Raw genomic sequence first — 19,737 nt, 5'->3', positions numbered from 1 at the left:
TTCAGTAGCACCTTAAAGACCAACTAAGTTTTTATTTTGGGATGAGGTTCGTGTGCATCATACCAAAATAAAAACTTCGTTGGTCTTTAAGGTGCTACTGAAGGAATTTTTTAATTAGGATATTCAGAGCTTGTTTGGAAGGAGGAGAATTTGTGTCTACTGGGAGGGAGGCGTCACTCATTCCTCCCCAAGGGTCAGTGAGCTCTGCTTCCTAGAGAGGCAGGAAGGATGGGAGGGGGGAGGGGGAGCCGAGGTTGGAGGGGGAGGGGCCGCCATCCACATTCCCGGAAGAGGAGCAGCTCTGCAGAGGAGGAGGAGAAAGAGGTGCAAACTATATCTTTATATTGGGGGGAGGTTTGGGGTTGTGAGGAGGGGAGAAGGATGCACTGTTCCTCCCCCTGTTCTGTAGGGCAGCTGGGAAAGGAGGGCAGGATTGAGGGCGATGGGGAGGGATAAAAGGAAAGTATGCGAGTACTCCCCCTCCCCCTCCCTTCTGTGGAAGGGCTGAGACTTGAACCGAGGCCTCAATTCCGCGCCCCTCTGCGAATAACGGGTTCCCCCTGGAAGGAATCCCTGGGGCGCTTTTGACTCCGGCTGCGTACCAAGAAGCGGCTTGGTGGGTCCCTTTTGTCTAGAGATGGGGAGTCCATGGAAGGGTTAAAGGAGGCGAGAGAGGCCTGGATAGAGACCCCCCCCGTCTCCCTCCTCTCCCCCTTCCCTGCTCTTCTTGTGAGGCTCCTCCGGATGGAGAGGTGGGGGCGCTTGGGAGAGATTTGGCACGAAGGGTGAGCCGGCCAGGGGGGCCTCTGGGCAAAGGGGAGACTCGGGGTGGAGGGCAGAGGAAGTTGGGGGGCTTAGGTAGGAAAGGAAGCATCCCTGGGGGAGGGATCGAAGCCAGCATTGGCAGGACCAGGGCCGGTGCTAGGGTTTTTTGCACCCTAGGCGAGATCACCTTCTGCCCCACCCCCCCACCCCGCCAATCATTTCAAACACAGATGTATTATAGGAAGAATGAAAAGCACAGAATTTGAAATTGTTAATTTATTTATTTTTAAATTGTCCAAGCTTTAGAATCACAAACAAAGTCCCAACTTTTCCACACTCATCCCTGTAGCAACTTTTTTTTTTAAAGAAAGAATCACCAGGCCCCTTTTTTTAAAAAAACCACCAAACCAAACAAACACCCCTCTTAGTACTCTCTGAAATGCCACAGATTCCTGGACTTCCACACTTCCTGAAATGGTCATTGGCAAGGTAGGGAGGTCATGATGTAATGACCTCTTCTAGGCCTTTCAGAAAGTGCAGGAGGCCGGCTTTGCAAAGACAGGCACAAAGCCTTAAATTAAAAACAAAAACAAACAAACTTGAAAATAAAACAACAACAAACAAACCCAGCACACCTCCATGGAGATTTGCCCTGGGTTCTCACACCTTTTTATCCTTCCTACTCCGCTCAGGGGAAGAGCGGAGGACAAGTACAAGTAGATTCAGAGCTGATGAAGCGGCTGGGCCAAAGCCGAAAGGACGCTCAGTTGCGGATATGCCTGGAAGCGAAAGGAAAGTCCGATGCTGTAAAGAAAAATATTGCATAGGAACCTGGAATGTAAGAACCATGAGTGGAGGTAAGCTGGATGTGGTCAAAAATGAGATGACAAGAATAAATATCGACATCCTGGGCATCAGTGAACTAAAATGGAAGGGAATGGGCGAATTCAGTTCGGATGACTATCATATCTACTACTGTGGGCAAGAATCCTGTAGCAGAAATGGAGTGGCCCTCATAGTCAACAAAAGAGTGGCAAAAGCTGTAATGGGATGCAATCTCAAAAATGACAGAATGATCTCGATACGAATCCAAGGCAGACCTTTTAACATCACAGTAATCCAAGTTTATGCACCAACTACCGGTGCTGAAGAAAGTGAAATTGACCAATTCTATGAAGACCTACAACACCTTCTAGAAATGACACCAAAGAAGGATGTTCTTCTCATTACAGGGGACTGGAATGCTAAAGTAGGGAATCAAGAGATAAAAGGAACAACTGGCAAGTTTGGCCTTGGAGTTCAAAATGAAGCAGGGCAAAGGCTAATAGAGTTCTGTCAAGAGAACAAGCTGGTCATCACAAACACTCTATTCCAACAACACAAGAGACGACTCTACACATGGACATCACCAAATGGACAGCATCGAAATCAGATTGATTATATTCTCTGCAGCCAAAGATGGAGAAGCTCTATACAGTCAGCAAAAACAAGACCTGGAGCTGACTGTAACTCAGATCATCAGCTTCTTATAGCAAAATTCCAGCTTAAACTGAAGAAAGTAGGAAAAACCACTGGGCCAGTAAGATACAATCTGAATCAAATCCCTTATGAATACACAGTGGAAGTGAGGAACAGGTTTAAGGATTTAGATTTGGTGGACAGAGTGCCTGAAGAACTATGGATGGAGGCTCGTAATATTATACAGGAGGCAGCAATGAAAACCATCCCAAGGAAAAGGAAATGCAAGAAAGCAAAATGGCTGTCCAACGAGGCCTTACAAATAGCGGAGGAGAGGAGGCAAGCAAAATGCAAGGGAGATAGGGAAAGATACAGGAAACTGAATGCAGATTTCCAAAAAACAGCAAGGAGAGACAAGAGGGTCTTCCTAAATGAGCAATGCAAAGAAATAGAGGAAAACAATAGAATGGGGAAAACCAGAGATCTGTTCAAGAAAATTGGAGATATGAAAGGAACATTTCGTACAAAGATTACCATAATCAAGGACAAAAGTGGTAAGGACCTAACAGAAGCAGAAGACATCAAGAAGAGGTGGCAAGAATACACAGAGGAATTATACCAGAAAGATATGGAGGTCTCGTACACCTCAGGTAGTGTGGTTGCTGACCTTGAGCCAGACATCTTGGAGAGTGAAGTCAAATGGGCCTTAGAAAGCATTGCTAATAACAAGGCCAGTAGAAGTGATGATATTCCAGCTGAACTGTTTAAAATTTTAAAAGATGATGCTGTTAAGGTGCTACACCCAATATGCCAGCAAGTTTGGAAAACTCAGCAATGGCCAGAGGATTGGAGAAGATCAGTCTACATCCCAATTCCAAAGAAGGGCAGTGCCAAAGAATGCTGCAACTACCGCACAATTGCGCTCATTTCACACGCTAGCAAGGTTATGCTTAAAATTCTACAAGGCAGGCTTAGGCAGTATGTGGACCGAGAATTCCCAGAAGTGCAAGCTGGATTTCGAAAGGGCAGAGGAACCAGAGACCAAATAGCAAACATGCGCTGGATTATGGAGAAAGCTAGAGAGTTCCAGAAAAACGTCTACTTCTGCTTCGTTGACTATGCAAAAGCCTTTGACTGTGTCGACCACAGCAAACTATGGCAAGTTCTTAAAGAAATGGGAGTGCCTGATCACCTCATCTGTCTCCTGAGAAATCTCTATGTGGGACAAGAAGCTACAGTTAGAACTGGATATGGAACAACTGATTGGTTCAAAATTGGGAAAGGAGTACGACAAGGTTGTATATTGTCTCCCTGCTTATTTAACTTATATGCAGAATTCATCATGCGAAAGGCTGGACTAGATGAATCCCAAGCCGGAATTAAGATTGCTGGAAGAAATATCAACAACCTCAGATATGCAGATGACACAACCTTGATGGCAGAAAGTGAGGAGGAATTAAAGAACCTTTTAATGAGGGTGAAAGAGGAGAGCGCAAAATATGGTCTGAAGCTCAACATCAAAAAAACCAAGATCATGGCCACTGGTCCCATCACCTCCTGGCAAATAGAAGGGGAAGAAATGGAGGCAGTGAGAGATTTTACTTTCTTGGGCTCCTTGATCACTGCAGATGGTGACAGAAGTCACGAAATTAAAAGACGCCTGCTTCTTGGGAGAAAAGCAATGACAAACCTAGACAGCATCTTAAAAAGCAGAGACATCACCTTGCCGACAAAGGTCCGTATAGTTAAAGCTATGGTTTTCCCAGTAGTGATGTATGGAAGTGAGAGTTGGACCATAAAGAAGGCTGATCGCCGAAGAATTGATGCTTTTGAATTATGGTGCTGGAGGAGACTCTTGAGAGTCCCATGGACTGCAAGAAGATCAAACCTATCCATTCTTAAGGAAATCAGCCCTGAGTGCTCCCTGGAAGGACAGATCGTGAAGCTGAGGCTCCAATACTTTGGCCACCTCATGAGAAGAGAAGAATCCTTGGAAAAGACCCTGATGTTGGGAAAGATTGAGGGCACTAGGAGAAGGGGACGACAGAGGACAAGATGGTTGGACAGTGTTCTCGAAGCTACGAACATGAGTTTGACCAAACTGCGGGAGGCAGTGCAAGACAGGAGTGCCTGGCGTGCTCTGGTCCATGGGGTCACGAAGAGTCGGACACGACTAAACGACTAAACAACAACAACAACAACTCAGGGGACAGCCCACAATATCGTGTGCTGTCTTCACCACCCTCCATAGGGACTCTCTGTCCATGGCTGTCAAACCAGCATAAAGGTAAAGGGACCCCTAACCATTAGGTCCAGTTATGACCGACTCTGGGTTTGCGGCGCTCATCTCGCGTTATTGGCCGAGGGAGCTGGCGTACAGCTTCCAGGTCATGAGGCCAGCATGAGAAAGCCGTTTCTGGCGAACCAGAGCAGCACACAAAAACGGCGTTTACCTTCCCGTCGGAGCAGTACCTATTTATCTACTTGCACTTTGATGTGCTTTCGAACTGCTAGGTTGGCAGGAGCTGGAACCAAGCAACGGGAGCTCACCCCGTCGCAGGGATTCAAACCGCTGACCTTCTGATTGGCAAGCCCTAGGCTCTGTGGTTTAACCCATAGCATGAGAAAACACTTTCTATCGTGGACCGATCTTCTTCTTCCTATTATATATTTTTATTTATTGAATTTATATACCGCACTATATCCAGAGGTCTCAGGGCGGTTCGTTATGATTTGCATTATAACAACTCATTTGAACTGAAAGACAGACTCTCCAACTCTTTAGTGGCAGAACCCGAGGAGAGATTTGAAATCACAAAATATGCAGCAAGGTAGAGCATGTAAATATGAGCTGTTAGACCCTTAAAATATATGCTTTAAAGTACGGTAAGTTCATCATCATCAGCATTATTTTATTTGTATGCCTCCTTTCCACAGTTGGACCATGTTCAAGGTGGTTTACAACATGACAAGATTTACATAATTACAAACATAAGAAAAGTCATAAACAATGAATAAAACATATCAAAACCAACCAAATAGAAACAATTCACACAAAAAGAGAAGGAAGGGTTGAAGGAGGGAGGGGGGGGGAAGAAGGAAAGGAAAGGAAACATTAAATATTAAAACTACTTTGTATATCACTTCCTCTATTAATTTCTATTAACTCGCTTTCCTAATCTATTCATACAAAAAACACCCACCAAAGATGTTTTAACTTGATTAATCTTTTGGATACTTCGTCCTATCTCAATTTAAGCAAATCACCAATTTTGTTTTGATACCTTATTTGTTCAGATAATCCTCCACATATTTCCACTCGCTTTTAATTTTCTGTTTGGGAACATTTCTTATAGTTGCAGTCATCTTAGCTACGTTCATAAATTCTACTAATTTAGCATGCCATTCTTCAATTGTTGGGATTTCGTTGTTGTTGTTGTTGTTGTTGTTGTTATGTTTCACGGTGACACTCCAAGGTCTTCTTTGTTGTGTTTCCTCTATTTGGGGGGAAGAGGAAGGCTGTTCTCAGGGCCTGCTCCACCGTGAGGGAGACTGAGGCAGCCCCCTCAGGCAGCAGGTGCAGAGAGGGGCAAGGAGGGGACTGAGCTGAGTGCCATTTGGCCTGCCCTGATTTAACCCTCTATCAATACAGCAGCCTCGGGATTACGCTCCATAGAACGCACTTTTTCCCTCCTAAAATGAAAGGGAAAATCTTTGTGCATCCGAAATCGGGCTTTTCTGCCCCCCCTCCGTGATCGCGGGGGGGGGGGGAGGAAGGGGCAACTCCCCCTTTGCCACGCCACAGACAGCATCTCTCTCTCTCTCTCTCTCTCCCCTCCATCTGTCTTCCTTCTTTCTCCCTCTTTCTTTCACTCTCTCTCACCCCTTCCTTCCTTCCTTCCTTCCTTCCTTCCTTCCTTCCTTCCTTCCTTCCTTCCTTCCTTCCTTCCTTCTGTCCTTCTCTCTCTTCCCTTCCTCCCTCTCACCCCTTCCCTCCCTCCCTCCCCCTCTCTCACCCCTTCCCTCCCTCCTCCCCTTTCTCTTCCTCCCTCCCTCCTTCAACCCTTCCTTCTTCTCTTTCTCTCTCTCTCTCTCCTTCCTTCTCTCTCTTTCTCTTCCTCTCTTCCACCGCTTCCTTTCTTGTCTCTCTTTCTCTCACCCCCCTTCCTTCCTTCCTTCCCTCCCTCCTCCTTGAGGCTGTCCTCAAGGTCTGCTTGCTTTACAGCAAGGCGAGAGGAGGGATGGACGGGAGCCCCTTCCACCCCTCCTCCCAGCCTTTTAGAGGAGGAAAACCAGAAAAATATTTCTTTTCTTGTTTTGCACCTCTAAAAATGAGGTGCGTCCTATGGTCAGGTGCGTCCTATGGTCAGAGATAAGAGGGGGAACATCGCAGGAATGAAGATGGATTATCTGGAGGATCCGAGACGCCTTACAGGGAAGTGCAACTTTTTTTGTTTTTTTCTTATATAATATATCAAATACCTTTCCTGGACGGAACATCGGACTTGATCTAGAGCAGCAGGAAAATAGAAAGTATAAACCAGGGGTCAGCAAACTTTTTCAGCAGGGGCCGGTCCACTGCTACTCAGACCTTGTGGGGGGCCGGACTATATTTTGAAAAAAATATGAAAAAATTCCTATGCCCCACAAATAACCTAGAGATGCATTTTAAATAAAAGGGCACATTCTACTCATGTAAAAACACCAGGCAGGCCCCACAAATAACCCAGAGATGCATTTTAAATAAAAGGACACATTCTACTCATGTAAAAATATGCTGATTCCCGGACCGTCCGTGGGCCGGATTTAGAAGGCGATTGGGCCGCATCCGGCCCCCGGGCCTTAGTTTGGGAGCCTCTGGTATAAACTGTGTGGACATGGAAATATAAACAAATATGAAAGTGGAGGAATTATATATATCTTGACAATTTTGCAAAAACCTCCCTTAAAATCCTGGTCCTGGTTGAGATGCTTTGAGATTTGAGACTTTAAGGAGGATTTAAGATTTGTGTCGCAGTTCGTAATTAAGAGAAGATGCCGCTGGAATGGAATGCAGCTAAAGGCAGGGAAGAAGCCGATCGGTATTTCAAGAAGAGTGATAAGATTTGACTGCCTGAATTTCCGCTGGAAAAGCTGCAATTCTATTTCCGGAGAAGCCATGGAGTGGAATTTGGACATAATTTATGATTTAATTGGTATTAGGGGCCAGCAAACAGAGGGAGTTTAAAGACAAAGTCCACGCAGAGACAGAAAATATTTGGATAACATCCGGCTTGCAACATAGACTCAGAGGCCAAAACAGGATTTAGATTTGGAAAATAAGTGAAGTTTATATCAGAGGCTGTTTAATAAGGGACAAATAAAAAAAAGCAATTGGTATGAGTGATTAGCAGGGAGCTCTGGAAATCTGAGGCATGAGAGTCTGAAAAATTAAGTATAATTGGCTATAATTGGAATGTTAATTGGAATTGTATAATTAATTTGGGTGTGTAATATAAAATGTAATTGGGAATATTTTCAATGTGATTTAATGTGTTTTAATTGGAAAATTTAATAAAAATAATTTTGGGGGAAAAAAGAGGAAGCAATAATGTATGCTGGAGATGTCACAATGATACCGGTACATACGGTATATACATATATGATAAAGAAATACTGGGAAATGATGTATAAGGAATTGAAAAAGATACTTAAATACCCTTTTAAGAAGAAACCAGAGTTATTCTTATTGGGGATGCTGGATGAGGAGATCTTAGTGAAGGATAGATGTATTCTAATGTATGCAACAACAACAGCTAGACTAATTATAGCAAATAACTGGAAGTATGATAGGATACCTAGCAAAGAGGATTGGCAAATAAAAATGATATCATATTATAGTCTGGCAACAAAAATAGCAGAAATTAAAGGAATAAATGAACAAAAAAAAGGATAAAGATTGGACTAAATTCAAAGATTATATAGCAAGTTTATAACGCTGATCTCTCAGTAGATGTATGAAGACTCAAACAAATGAAAATATAAGATCACAAAATATAAGATCACAATGCACAATATAAGATCGGCTGGAAAGCACAACACAATGGGTGGTGGGGGTATCTGAAGAGTTGAAAACTGATTTCTATAATTTATTTATTTATTCCCCGCCCATCTGGCTGAGTCTCCCCAGCCACTCTGGGCGGCTCCCAATCGAATATTAAAACAATACAGCATTAAAAGCTTCCCTAAACAGGGCTGCCTTCAGATGTCTTTTAAAATTAAGATAGCTGCTCATTTCCTTGACATCTGATAGAAGGGTGTTCCACAGGGTGGGTGCCACTACGGAGAAGGCCCTCTGTCTGATTCCCTGTAACCTCACTTCTCGCAATGAGGGAACCGCCAGAAGGCCTTCAGAGCTGGATCTCAGTGTCCGGGCTGAACAGTGGGGGTGGAGAAGCTCCTTCAGGTATACAGGACCAAGGCCGTTTAGGGCTTTAAAGGTCAACACCAACACTTTGAATTGTGCACGGAAACGTACTGGGAGCCAGTGTAGATCTCTCAGGACCGGTGTTATGTGGTCCCAGCGGCCGCTCCCAGTCACCAGTCTAGCTGCCACATTCTAGATTAGTTGCAGTTTCCAGGTCAGCCCCACGTAAAGCGCATTGCAGTAATCCAAGCGCTTATGTATTGATTATTGATTATTTATTGTATTTTCGGTTTGTTTCTTGCAATTTTTGTATTTTTTTTCTAAATTCTTGTGTGAAATAAAAAATTTTTTTTAAAGAAATATATTTTAAAAAATTAAAAAAATTGTTCAGTAGCACCTTTGAGACCAACCAAGTTTGTTCTTGGTATAAGCTTTTGTGTGCATGCACAATTCTAAAGATACTATACACTGATACAGAATACCAACAGAAGACTTTTTCAAAGAGACCCACAGCACCCCTAAACTTACACTCTCTTCTCTTTGGCGATCACTTGTAGCCAAGTAAGATTGTCTTCCATAAACAGGATTTTAACAATGAGTCCGTAAGTCACTTTGGAGGCCGATTCTATATCCACACGTCCTTCCACGTGGGGACATTGGTTTCCAGGGAGTTGGGTTTGCCAAGCGTGCCTTTCTCTTAGCATGTTTCTCCCTTGCGTCCTGAGATCGAGTTTCTTCAAAGCCCATGACACCTTTGGTAAAGGCTGTTCTCCAACTGGAGCGCTCGCAGGCCAGGGTTTCCCAGTTGTCGGTGTTTATACTACATTTTTAAAGATTTGCCTTGAGACAGTCTTTAAACCTCTTTTTTGACCACCAACATTACGCTTTCCATTTTTAAGTTTGGAATAGATAATTGCTCATGCATACATCGCACCTTGGGAGGGTCTGGGCGCAGGGACCAAGTTAATCACCCCCTTTTGTACTGATCTGGTTCTGCTATTGCTACCTGTCTGGCACTCAGGTGTCAGGATGCCAGAGATGCTCCCTCAGGCAGAGGGGCTGCTGAGTACCTGGGCTCACACTTTAGGGATCATGGCTGCCCTCGCTCATGTCCCAAGCTCTCCCCTTGGTAGCCATTTCCTTATGTGGGACTTTGAGGAGACATTGTGTGTGTGTGTGAATGAAGGGGGGGGGCACACTGCGTGCTGGAGGGGCAGCCCCCCTCTCCAACCCTTCTAAAAATTCCTGTAACACCGGCAAAGGATGAAAAGAGAGGAAGGGGAAAATGTAAGCTGTGCCACCTTCCTGCCCCGGGGGACTTTTTCGGGGTTGGGGCGGGGTCTCATTCCCTCTCCCGCAAACCAGAGTACATGGAGGAGGAGTTGCCACCAGCACCCCGACACGTGTTTCCCCCGTCGGCATGGTCCTGCGGAGCAGCAGTGGTGAGCGAGCAGAACTCACAGCACTAACGGCAGCAGATGAGTTCGCCACCCGCATCTTCAGAGATCTGCGAGGGGGGAGGGAGCAAGCCAGGGACTTTGAGGAAAGGAGGGGGTTGCTTTTTTACAGGGGAGCCCTGTACCTGCTCAGAGGTAAGGTCCTCAAGCAGATGCACGACAACCCAACGGTCATTTTGGAAGGGACAAGACCACTCACTTAGTCATGAGACACTTCTGGTGGCCAGGGGTGCGGGAGGATGTTCGGGACTATGTAAGGGGCTGTGACACCTGCCAGCGAGCAAAGGTGGTCAGAGCAGCACCGGCAGGATTGCTGGAGCCATTAGCTACACCGCACAGGCCGTGGGAAGTAGTGTCCATGGACTTCATCACAGACCTGCCTTCCAGGGGCAAGACCGCAGTGTTGGTGGTGGTGGACCTCATGTCCAAAATGTGCCATTTTATACCGTGTGCCAGGGCGGTCTCGGCAGAAGAGACGGCCAAACTGTTCGTTGACCACGTATTCAGACTGCATGGATTACCCTTAAGGGTTATTTCGGACCGAGGCCGCCAATTTGTTTCCAGGTTCTGGCAGCGGCTCATGAACCTCCTGCAGGTGGAGGTCAGCTTGTCGACGGCTCGGCACCCGCAGACCAATGGACAGGCGGAGAGGGTCAACGCCATTTTGCAGCAGTATCTGAGATGCTACATCAGCCAGAGGCAAACGGACTGGGTGGATCGCCTGCCACTGGCAGAATTTGCCTACAACAATGCAGTGCACGTCTCCACAGGGGTGTCGCCCTTTAAGGCCAACTACAGGCGCAACCTCAGATCTTTCCCAGAGAGGGAGGAGGAGGAGGAGGGCCCACAGGCAGAGGATTGGGTGGAGGAATTGGAGACGGTGCACCAGCAACTCAGAGAGCACTTGGAGAGGGCCAAGGAAGCGTACAAGAAGGGAGCAGATCGCCACAGGCGACAGGGGGAGGACATCAGGGTGGTGGACAAGGTTTGGTTGTCCTCTGAGGGCCTTCCCCACAGATGATGACCAGGATGCAAAGAATCTGCGACAATTCCCTCTGCTCCCTTCCTAGCTCAGACGGCGTAAATAAAGTGATGTCCCCAACGGAGGAGCAAGAGGCAAAAGGCAGCTCCTTCACATACGCTTCGCACAGGCGGGGGGGGGCTGCTCTAAGGAGTGGCGTGGGAAGGTCAGGTGGAGCCTGTTGCAGTTTTTTTTTGTCACCCCTCCCCCATACATTGAAATTATTAAAAGAAGGAAAAATAAGATACAGTTACAAGTGTTATTTTCTGGTTTATTTTCTGTGAGCATAAGCACTTAAAACCCCCTTTCTCTTCAAATTTTGAAATTACATCAACTCCCAGAGTTGGTCGAGCTAGAATAAAACCCACACACCCCCTCCAGCTGGACTCCGTCCATGGAACCAGTGAATGTGTGTGCTGCCTTCTTCCATTTCAGGGGGAGATGTGGGCTAGAAGGTCCTTGGGGTCCCTTCAGCCATACAATTCTAGGGTGTGTGTGCCCTGATCCGCATGGCTTCACAAGAAGACGAGACACCTTCATGGAGGGGAAGACGAGACACCTTCATGGAGGGGAAGACGACACACCTTCATGGAGGGGAAGATGAGACACCTTCATGGAAGGGATGGCTCTGCTCTGTCTCCACGGTCCGAGGCAGTGATGTTTCTGAATGCCAGTTGCTGGGAACTGCAGGAAGGGGAAAGGCTGTCCCTGTGCTTGGATCCTGTTTGCAGGTTTCCCAAAAGGGGCATCTGGTTGGTCACTGTGAGAACAGGATGCTGGACTAGATGGGCCACTGGCCTGATCCAGCAGCAGGCTCTTCTGATGTCTGTATGGTATTTGGGTTGCTGTTTTCCCCTAGAAAGGCCTTAGCAGGGAAGGTGATGACGGCCGCAGAATACAAAACCCTGAACTGACCAGGCGTATTCCGTAGCCAGACGAGAGAAGTGTTTGCCCACTCTGTGCACAGCAGTGATTGATTGACAAGTTGACAGCGGCAGAGCAGCTGCTTTGCATGCCGATGGTCCCGGGTTCAATTCCCACAGTCAGTGTCTGTGTGTGTGTGTGCCAGAAATGGCTCAGTCATAACTCAATTAGAAAGAGAAGAAATCCGTATTCATGCTATGAGAAAGATAAAAAACAGAAAGGGTTTCATAATCATATAATAAGGAAAGCACTGATAAAGGTCTGGAATAAATACAAATATTTCTTAGAACCTAAAAATACCCTGGTGGTTGTCTCAGTTGAGGCAATAGCAATAAAAACATTTAATATAAAAGGAAACTGGCCTATGTATAGAGATTTGTTAATAGAAGAAGAGAAAGGTTTGAAATTAAAAAGTTATGAAAATTTGAAAGATACTTTACAAAGTTGGTTGGGTGTGTGTGCCAGGAGCAGGTCCGTAATAACTCACATGGCATCAGGAAAGTGAACTCTTTCAAAGAAAGAAACAGCTCAGGAGGCCAAGCCAAGTGAGCACAGCAACTCTTCCCGGTAGATCTAATTCTGGACTGTTCTCTGCCACAGACTCTCCCAGCTCACTAAGGCCTGTTACCTCTCCAGCTTCTGACATTTCCTCCTCCCTGTCTGCTCCCTCTTCTCCCTCTGACCATTCATCATCTGCTACCCTTCCCTGGGCTCTGAGCCTTCTTCCCTTGGGGGTTCCCCAGCTGGTGCTTCCCACCAGTCCTCTGAGTCCAGCCAGTCCATGAGACCCACTGACATGTCTAGGTAGGGCAGGAATCTCAACTCAACCATAAGACAGATGGCCCTCCGACCTCTGCTTAAAAGCCTCCAAGGAAGGCGAGGCCACCCCCTCCTGAGGGAGACCGTTCCACTGTCAAATGCTCTTAACTGCCAGAAAGTTCTTCCTGACATTTAGTTGGAGTTGCCTTTCTTGTAAGTAACTTGAATCCTGTGGTTTGGGTCGATCCAAAGAGGCTTCCCCTCCTCTGCCACCTCATGCATTCAACTGGAGGTGTCGGGTGTTGGAGCTGGGATCCTCCTTGCAAGACACAGGCTGCCCCAGAAGCCCTGCCATGCTAGCAGTCACTACTGGTAGGTGCTTCATCAGCAGAAACAGTGAGCTGAGGTTACTGCCTTGCATAAAGTTCATTTTATCCCCGCAGCAGCCTTTGTTCAACCTTAACAAAGGTCCTTCCCACATCCAGCCCAGATCCAGCGCCAGCAACACCCAGCATCTGGGGTCAGCTGCTGGAGCTCCCCTATTGTTTTTTCACCATTAATTTCCACAATTAGCCACAAATAAAAAAGAATAAAAATAGTAAATTCCTCCACCCCCACCCCCAGTCCCCATACAGCAATAACACTTCAAAACCTTATCTGTGAGGTTCTTTAAACCTCAAGACTTCCCTCCATTCCCTCTTCTGGTTCCATATACACATTTTTTTCTGCATATCCATGATTCATACTTCATCCATTGTTATTTACCTAATTTTACCCAAATCTCTACAGATTGCAAGTGTATTGTCCAAGCTTGCTAATGTATTGATTTATTAATATTATTTATTTATTATTTATTAATATTATTTTTCACATATATAACATATATCTCCCCTTCTTTTTCCTAACTTATAGTTATAGTTATACGTATAGTTCACCGGAAGGTGATTATCAGATGAATCATGTTTAAGATCGTGCTCACCTTCCTAACAGGCTATTTTTGTTGCAGAGACTGTATTTTCAACCTCTTTTTAACCATCAGGGCACTCTTTAAAAGAATAATAATCATTTTTATTAATTTCCCAATAAAAACAGCCAATTAAGATATCCATCAAATCATAATCATAATCCAATTAAAAACAAACTAAAATAAACAAACGAACAAATTACAACCCAAATTGTTAATTATTAATTTTTTTCGGGCTTCCCATTGTCTGGACCTCTTGAAGCATATCTCCAATATCTTCGTTCCTGCCTTCTTCTTCTTGTTCTCATATTTTCCACATTCTGATCTTAACGCTTTAAAGTTCTCCGTCCCTGACTATGCGATTCTCAGTCATGTCAGAAATCATACATCCTTTCATTCATCAAATACAGCTTTGTTTGTATTTATGTATTTTTTTCAACTGTCTATTTGCCAGCGCAGCCTTTCCTGACTTCATTCCAATCTTCCAATCCGGGCTGTTGTTCAAACCTGCCATTTGAAAATTGTTGAGCCTACTGTTTACAATCTGCAGGTCTACGAGACAGTCCTCCCCCACTCTGGGGAGTCTGCCAGGGCTAATTACCCCCATATCAACCCTGAATTATCGGCACGGCTGAGGTCTGATTGATGGGAGTCAGCAATTTCTCACTGCAGGAAACAGGAAGCCCAAGGCATCCATATCTACCCTACATGTCTCCTGAAATTTTTTCATATTAGTCTCATCCATTTTTCCTCCCTTCCTTGCTTCAAGACATTCTGTTACCAAATGGCTCTATCTTATAGACCATTTCAATATTTTCATCCATTTGGGCTCCAATCTTGTCTGCTAAATTATCCCAACTTTCCTTCATCTCTTTAATCAATTCTTATTTCCACACACAGAAAAGTCCCCTCGATTCCAAGCAAACCTTGTCCCTTCCTTGCCATGTTTTGAACTACTCAAAATACTCAGGACCGAGTGAGATTAACGTAATTCACTCTGCCTTCTCTGGTTCTCAAAACAGTCAGTTTTACAACAGTACCTTATCACTTTGTCCAGGTCACTTTCTTTCCCAAGAAACACCACTTCCTGTACTTTCCCTCCAGCTCAGTTACCCATTACATGTATGCAATTTAAAATAAAATCCAAATTTCCAATTAACTTTTAAAATACACAAATATTTACATTAAAAAGAACATGCACAGAGAGAGACAAAACCCAACAACAACAGAATGTCCAGAAAGTATAAGTAATGACTTGTTTTCCCAGGGAAGAGTAGATCGTTCTCATTCATCCAATTCTCTTGAAATGTCTATGAGGATTTGCAAACAATTGATGATCCTTATAGTTTCTCTTTTCAGCAAAATACAGACATATGCAGTAGGGCGTGTTGATTTTTTCCATCTTTAAAAATCCTGATTTGAGGGGTGTTAAAAAGTTGTGGTATGATGAGGTAATTTGAAATCTATTTTGGTTCCTTGTAAATCTTGAGGTCTTGCTTGGTAAATCTCTATGTGAAAAGTTCCTCCTTTTTAACATTTTTTAAATTTTCCTGTCATTTCTAAACATCTAGGTTATTCCCCAATTTTGATGAAAACCGATGTTGCTAAGTGCCTAAAATTGATGACAAGATAGAGTAGTACCTTGCAAGATGAAATTAATTTGTTCTGCAAGTCACTTTGTATACCAAAAAAACTCGTGTGCATCATACCAAAATAAAAACTTCGTTGGTCTTTAAGGTGCTACTGAAGGAATTTTTTAATTAGGATATTCAGAGCTTGTTTGGAAGGAGGAGAATTTGTGTCTTCTGGGAGGGAGGCGTCATTCATTCCTCCCCAAGGGTCAGTGAGCTCCGCTTCCTAGAGAGGCAGGAAGGATGGGAGGGGGGAGCCAAGGTTGGAGGGGGAGGGGCCGCCATCCACATTCCCGGAAGAGGAGCAGGACGGCAGAGGAGGAGGAAAAAAGGTGCAATATATGTATATATATTTGGGGGGGGTAGAAGGATGCGCTTTTTCTCCCCCTGAATCTGCAAACAGGGCAGCTGGGAAGGGAGGGCATGATTTGGGGCGGGGGGGGGGAATGAAAGGAAAGTAGGGGAGTGCTCCCCCTCCCCCTTCCTTCTGTGGATCAGGCGAGGGGGGGGGGCGCCTCGCCTCAGTGGAGAGCCGCCAGCCCTTTATATTACAGGAAATGAAATCAGAATAGAATAGCGAGCGGGGGGAGAGGACTTTGCAGCGCCCCATCCGCTTGAAAGTCAAGAGTTGCTCAGCTGTCCTGCCCTCCCTCAAAAGTGGGGGCTTTTGCGGGAATGAAATGGGAGCTCCCCCCCAAGGGCTGAGACTTGAACCGAGGCCCCAGTTCCGCGTCTCTCTGCGAGTTCCGGGTTCTCCCTGGAAGGAATCCCTGGGGCGCTTTTGTCTCCGCGATCCTGGCTCCGCGCAGGTGCCTTGGGGGTCCCCTTTGTTTGGAGAGTCCATGGAAGGGTTAAAGGAGGCGAGAGAGGCCTGGATAGAGACCCCCCGTCTCCTTCCTTTCCCCCCTCCCTGCTCTTTTTGCGAGGCTCCTCCGGATGGAGAGGTGGGGGCGCTTGGGAGAGATTTGGCACGAAGGGTGAGCCGGCCAGGGGGGCCTCTGGGCAAAGGGGAAACTCGGGGGAGGAGGGAGGAGGGCAGAGGAAGTTAGGGGGCTGAGGGAGGAAAGGAAGCATCTATGGGGGAGGAATCAAAGCCATCTTGGAGAAAGAGAGAGAGACTTGGGGGGCTGCCTGCCTTGACTTCTCCCTCCTGCCCAGGAATCTCATTGGAGTCGACCAGGGAGAGATCCCTGAACAGGAGGCCTGATCCACCCACCCTCTCCTCCCTTGAAGCTCAGTCCTTGCCCTGCCATAAGTTCCAGGTCAGCTCCTGCATGGGGCGCTGGGGGCTGTTATAGCGAGTCTAACCATTGGGGGAAAGAGGAAAGGGAGGAAGCCCACTTTATTATTTCCACCCTTAGCGGCTTTTGTCTTGGCAACTACAGTCTCACCCACATGCCTGTGTTTCTCTGGAGAAGCATCATTCTAAAGGATTCCTACTTGTGTCCAACTTCTTCTCTCCATTCCACCAGGTTTCCATTATTCCTACTATTTCAGATCTCTAAAATCTGTGGGATTTAAGGAATTGGGAAGATTGTTATGGAAATGGGTGGGGTCCCCCCCCCAGCCTGTGTAATTATTACTACATTTGTTTTATTTATTTATTTTTGGGTCTATTCGTCGCTTTCTCTTGCCCAGGGCAGCCCAAAGTGACTTACAACCAGCTGTTGTTGTTGTTGTTTAAATAAAATAAGCTTTATTTAAATTATTTAAAAATTTAAAATAGACAAAATAGACAAAAAAGAAAAAAAGAAGAAGAAAAATATAAGAATCCTTCAAAAGAAAATATATAGATAATTAATAGAAAAATAATACACAACATACAAAAAAAACCAAGAAATATATGAACATAAAAAGGAAACATTCCATAAGAAATGGAAAGGAAACATTAAATATTAAAACTACTTCCCAATGTTTGTATATCACTTCCTCTATTAATTTCTATTAACTCGCTTTCCTAATCTATTCATACAAAAAACACCCACCAAAGATGTTTTAACTTGATTCATCTTTTGGATACTTCATCCTATGCGTATCTCAATTTAAGCAAATCACCCATTTTGTTTTGATACCTTCTTTGTTCAGATAATCCTCCACATATTTCCACTCGCTTTTAATTTTCTGTTTGGGAACATTTCTTATAGTGGCAGTGATCTTAGCTAAGTTCATAAATTCTACTAATTTAACATGCCATTCTTCAATTGTTGGGATTTCGTTGTTGTTGTTGTTGTTGTTGTTGTTGTTATGTTTCACGGTGACACTCCAAGGTCTTCTTTGTTGTGTTTCCTCTATTTGGGGGGAAGAGGAAGGCTGTTCTCAGGGCCTGCTCCACCGTGAGGGAGACTGAGGCAGCCCCCTCAGGCAGCAGGTGCAGAGAGGGGCAAGGAGGGGACTGAGCTGAGTGCCATTTGGCCTGCCCTGATTTCACCCTCTATCCTCTCATCCAGTGGAAGGTGCTGTCCCATTGCCTAGACACAATACAGCAACCTCAGGATTACGCTCCATAGAACACACTTTTTCCCACCTAAAATGAAAGTGAAAATTTCTGTGCATCCGAAATCGGGCTTTTTTGCCCCCCTCCTCTGCGATTGCAGGGGGAAGGGGGAGGGAGGAAGGGGCAACCCACACCCCTTCCTTCCTTCCTTCCTTCCTTCCTTCCTTCCTTCCTTCCTTCCTTCCTTCCTTCCTTCCTTCCTTCTGTCCTTCTCTCTCTTCCCTCCCTCCCTCCCCCCTCTCACCCCTTCCCTCCCTCCTTCCCTTTCTCTTCCTCCCTCCCTCTTTCACCCCTTCCTTCTCTCTCTCTCTCTCTCTCTCTCTCTCTCTCTCTCTCTCTCCTTGCTTCCTTCCTTCCTTCTCTCTCTTCCCTCTCTCTTCCTCTCTCTTCCACCCCTTCCTTCCTTGTCTCTTTCTCTCTCACACCCCTTCCTTCCTTCCTTCCCTCTCTCCCTCCTTCTTGAGGCTGTCCTCAAGGTCTGCTTGCTTTACAGCAAGGCGAGAGGAGGGATGGACGGGAGCCCCTTCCACCCCTCATCCCAGCCTTTTAGAGGAGGAAAAGCAGAAAAAAAAATTTTTCTGGTTTTCCACCTGTAAAAATGAGGTGCGTCCTATGGTCAGGTGCGTCCTATGGTCAGGTGCGTCCTACGAAGCATGAAATACGGTAAATGGTGCTGGATGATTTGGGAATGTGTGCAGCTGAACTGTATCAGGAAGATCTTGGAGATCATGGAAGAAGGAGGAAATGAAATACAGATATTCAGCATTTTCAGAAGAGGGTGAAAAAGGGGGAAGTGTGTCCAACTAGATAAGACTCCCATCATCCCCTGCGACGGGGTGAGCTCCCGTTGCTCTGTCCCAGCTCCTGCCAACCTAGCAGTTTTAAAGCACATCAAAGTGCAAGTAGATAAATAGGTACCGCTCCAGCAGGAAGGTAAATGGCGTTTTGATGCGCTGCTCTGGTTTGCCAGAAGCGGCTTAGTCATGCTGGCCCCATGACCCGGAAGCTGTACGCTGGCTCTCTCGGCCAGTAAAGCGAGATGAGCGTCGCAACCCCAGAGTCGTCTGTGACTGGACCTAATGGTTAGGGGTCCCTTTACCTTTACTTTGTGTCCAACCACAACTGGAGGGTCTAAGATGCCTCACCTCAGCATAGAAGGTTCCTCTAGGGCAGCATTTCTCAACATTAAACATTAGGAAGAACTTCCTGACACTAAGAGCTGTTCGGCAGTGGAATTTGGTGCTAAGGAGTGTGATGGAGTCTCCTTCTTTGGAGGTCTTTAAGCGGAGGCTTGCCAGCGATCTGTCAGGAATGCTTTGATGGTGTTTCCTGCTTGGCAGGGGGTTGGACTGGATGGCCCTTGTGGTCTCTTCCAACTCTATGATTCTATGAACCTTGGATCCCCAGATGTTCTTGGACTGCAACTTCCATAAACACTGACTACTGGCCCTGATGGCTAGGAATGATGGGAATTGTAGTCCCACAACATCTGGGGACCCAAGGTTGAGAAAGGCTGCTCTAGGGCTCAGTGTTATTTGGGAGTTGGTGAAACTGGATCTTAAGGGTTCTTGAAAAATTTCCCAGGGATTATTATTGGTATCTAGACCAATCTGTGGTCATCAACAGGTTTACCACACCTATCAGCCAATCACCCATTCCCACCACCCATCTGAGTCAGGACGAATTGCGGACGAATTGAGTCCTGGAACGAATTAATTTCGTCTAGCGAGGCACCACTGTAGACCCGAACACTATAAATCCAATGTGCCCACACTCGGTAAGGGTGGGGAATTATTGTGCAGAGGATAAAGAACTTCATGATGAATAGTGGGAAGGTTCATGGACACAGAGCAACTCC

The 19,737-nt window shown here is 45.8% G+C and overlaps 1 protein-coding gene across 1 annotated transcript in view; it reads left to right on the top strand.

The window, feature by feature from the left end:
- LOC132591272 (zinc finger protein 91-like) overlaps window positions 1-19,737 on the top strand; it is a 56,285-nt gene that overhangs the window by 33,535 nt on the left and 3,013 nt on the right. The gene's annotated exons all lie outside the window — the stretch shown is intronic.

Source organism: Zootoca vivipara, chromosome 2 (assembly GCF_963506605.1).
Source record: "Zootoca vivipara chromosome 2, rZooViv1.1, whole genome shotgun sequence".
Taxonomy (NCBI): domain Eukaryota; kingdom Metazoa; phylum Chordata; class Lepidosauria; order Squamata; family Lacertidae; genus Zootoca; species Zootoca vivipara.
The sequence above is the reverse complement of the archived record's forward strand: the minus strand, read 5'-3'. Positions and strand labels throughout refer to the sequence as shown.